We start from the raw sequence: 4,055 nt of genomic DNA, 5'->3' as shown, positions 1-4,055 counted from the left end.
CTGGTAGATGGCAATCGATTCGCACACGCACCTGGCTTCACCAAGTCAGTGCAACCTGTGCAGATATCTTTCGTGGTACCGAGCTACAAATACGCTCAAATAGTAAACAAATACCCTCAAGTTTTTTGTCTTGATCAATTCCAATCGACAAAAAAAAGCGAGTATTTCATAATATACTTACCAAGGGCTCCCCAGCCTCGCAAAGAGCTTGTCCTCATTCGCCTACTAAACTCAAGGCTGCCAAGAAAGAGTTTCCCATTACACATGGTACAAAAAAATGGGAAATGGCGTCCATGCGGCGACTACTGCAAACTAAATCTGGTCACGATCCCAGATCGCTACTATCATATCAGACTACGGATCCATACCTCACATGCACGATTGCACGACATTTTGCCACAGCAATAAAATCTTCACGGTGCTAGACTTACGCCAAGCCTACCACCAGATACCGGTAGCCCCTAAAGGCGTACCCAAGACGGCGATCATCACTCCATTCGGACTCTACGAGTTCCCAGTGATGACGTTCGCATTTCGCAATGCTTCTCAGACTTTTCAGCGCTACATCAACTCAGCGCTTGGAGATCTTGACTTTGTCTTCGTCTACTTAGACGACATTCTCATCGCCTCCACGTCTGAGGACAGACACCAAAAACACCTTGACATAGTTCTAAGTCGCCTCAACGAATACGAGCTGCAAGTCAATCTCGAGAAATGCAGTCTCGGCGTCACCGAACTAATCTTTCTGGGGCATCTTATCACGCCCAACGGCTACAATTCAAATCTAGAAAAAGTCAAGTTTGTTCAAGAATTCCCAAAACCACAGACCAACAAGGAACTTCGAAGATTCCTAGGTCTCGTGAACAGCTACAGACATTTTTTTTTTTGTATTATAACCAAATATTTCACGATTGAGTGAATGGAATTGGATAAAATTTGGTTAGAGTATATTTTGAACTATGTGGAATACGAGAAAAATATTGAGAAGTCCCAAAATAGTTTTTAAGAGCCCGAAAATTCAAGACAAAAAGGCCCATTTTGCGATAAAATCTTTTCCTTTTTCAATATTTATAATATTTTTTGGTAAAAAAACTATTCGACTTGCAAATTAAATTAAATTAAATGTGACATAGCTTTTGAGGACGTTAATAATAAACTAGATAACACAATGGTTTCTAGAGTTTATGCTCTAATAAAAAACCACAAAGTCAATAATCCTATACGCATAATAGTCTGTGCTATCAGTAGCCCCACATACCGATTTGACAAAAGTATTTGCACACTTCTTAATAGACACGTCCCTAAACCAAAATCGAGCTTAAACAATAGCATCGAACTTAAAAACAAACTATACAACACTGTGATAACTTCAGAATACATATTGGCTTCATTCTATGTCGCATTTCTATTTAGCAACATTCCTAAACAACTGATTATCGAAACCTTGGCCGATAAATAAAAGTATTGCGAAATGCTCACTTTCTCTCGCTTTTTAATATATAGAAAACAAGTAAGGTTAGTTATTATATAGTTAATCAATCAATACTCTTCCCACTAGAATGCAGCGTATAATAAGGTATAGCAAACTCAGAATATGTAAGTCACAAGAAGCTCTCGATAGCACAAAGTATAACACTATACTTGGCAACGACAATGTGAGGCGAAGTAAGAATAAAAACATTAATTAAATTCGAATATTGATAAGTAAAATCAGTTAAGAAAATCAATAATAATAGTAGACTCACGTAAGACAATAATGCTAAAATAGAACAAAAACATAATAATGTAAACACACACCGATATGCACGCACACATTCCAGTTCTACAGCAGAGGCACAAGACCAAGCGAGGCACACCAACAAGCACGCACACATTACGACTCTACGGCATGAGACCAAGCGAAGTACACCTATATGCACGCACACATCATGACTACAGCGGGAACAGAGCAAGCACAAGTAGAGAGAAAACATAAGAAGCCTGCTGTACATCATGATTCACGCGCTCTGGAATCTCGAGAAGCCGCCAAAGAGGACACCGCGCAAGTTGGTTCCAAACGCATAGAGGAGCTTCTATAAGCCTGCAGATGAAAAAAGTAAATCAGAGGCTAGTTTGACAGGAGAAGAGCACAAAAGGACTCGATTTACTATATAAGAGGATTTTTACTCTGGTTTTATGATTGGTCCTCCCTGCAACGTCACATGCATTAAAAGCTCCAAATAAGGCAAGAAGCTGCATCTAGACCTCCTAATTGGCCAAACATACACCCTACCGAAGAGACGAAAAATTGGAGATTACCTCTTCTAGAAGTGCATAGAAGAGCCCAGCAACAGGTCCGCAGACGGCCTGTGTCTTTAACAATTATTCCATGCGGAAGCTCTGCCCTAATCCGGACCGGTACGTCGCGCCGGATTTTAACTTTTTACGTGTTACTTCTGTCGGGATTTAGAATATTTTCGACGGTTCAAAGACTTAGTAAGTAGTACTTAGTAGACTCAATATTTTCGACGATTTAAAAACTTAGAAAAATTTCAATCGTGCAACACTTACAATATTTTCCACTCTATTGAACTAGCATACTTAAGTTGTTGTTCGTCATTCTTGAAAAAATGTTACGTACATTAAAAGCCCCAAATAAGTACGTACCCCAAATACGTACATTAAAAGCCCCAAATAATAATTTACTTTAGTCGAATAGTTAGTTTTACTATAATGTAACGGTTTATCTTTCCCCAAGAGACTGGATAGTCAGTCGGTTCCAGGATCTAGATAGGAGAAAGGGGCAAAAAAGCGTCTGTTTTTATATTCTTAACAATAACAAAATATATTTCCTAGTTAAACAATAGCATCAGTTGTTAAATCCCGGATGAAACTGAAATCAATTATGCGTCTCGTTAAAAATACTTCGCCTTTACAAGTAAAATTATTTAAACTAACGCGGTTAACATATTACATGAATATATACGCGATTTCGTTACAATAATGATTCGGCAGACGCGGCTTCGGTGTATCGGTTCGATGGCGGTATGACGGTTCGGTGGCGGATTTCGATGTTCGTAATTTATTCGGGACGGTGTAGTCGTGTGCGCACAGCTACGCTGATCCGAATGTGTCGTGTAACAACGATTCCGACCGTTCTGTGTGCGCACAGGAATGGTCGGGAGTGTCACGGTGTTTTGAGGTTATCCCTCGGATTCGTGGGGTTGTGAGCGCAAGATTGCACAAATCTTCGTCGTTCGTCTCGTTCTTCTCTTTATCCTGTGTGCACACAGAGGTAAAGCGAGTCGTGAGATGTCGGGGTAAGGCTGGCTTTGGAGGTTAGGAATTAACCTTAGTTTCACCAGGACGTGAGCGCAAAAGCTGGCGAATCGCCGGCGAAACGATTGTTACTCCCTCAATCCTGTGGGCTCATAGTGGCAGACGGAGGCAGCAATATGTCGGAATGTAGGTTAGGATTTTACGGTGACACCGGGTGTCACCTACGTGTGCTCACGAGGCAACCCGGTGTTTCGGGTTTCGGTTCGTCTACCAAATTGTCACGTGGGCTCAAGAGGCGATTTCATCGGCGTAGGTCTATCTCTCGCTTTTCCTTGTAGTAACGTGTGCCCACGATGCTACCTGGAGTGGAGCTCGAGTAGAACTGCCCGTTGCGCCATGCGATCTGCCTTATAAAGGCGCGCGGCGCAGATATGTATAGGTGCGTTCGCGGCGCGCTGCGTGCGCCGCATTCGCCGCTCGCGCTCCGCGCTCGTGCGAACACGCCTTGCGGGTGCTGCGCGCGCGCACTCAATCCGCGTCGTGCGGATTCGCCTTTTGTTCGTTGCGCGCGCGCTCGCTGCGCATGCCGCGTCTATTCTTCCGTTTGGGGGCGCTGATCGTCGCATGGGGGTGAATTCCGCGAAATATGAATGCGGTTGCTTTAATGCTAGCATTGTAACGTATGTGAGCTATTTACTTTTTACAATGAATAACAATAATATTTTAATGTATGGCAAATGGACCATTAAGCAATTGACAGCAGAGCTGAACAAAAGAAAAGCTAAAACGACAGGCAA

The sequence above is a fragment of the Nasonia vitripennis genome, assembly GCF_009193385.2.
Source record: "Nasonia vitripennis strain AsymCx chromosome 4 unlocalized genomic scaffold, Nvit_psr_1.1 chr4_random0003, whole genome shotgun sequence".
Classification (NCBI taxonomy): Eukaryota; Metazoa; Arthropoda; class Insecta; order Hymenoptera; family Pteromalidae; genus Nasonia; species Nasonia vitripennis.
The sequence above is the reverse complement of the archived record's forward strand: the minus strand, read 5'-3'. Positions refer to the sequence as shown.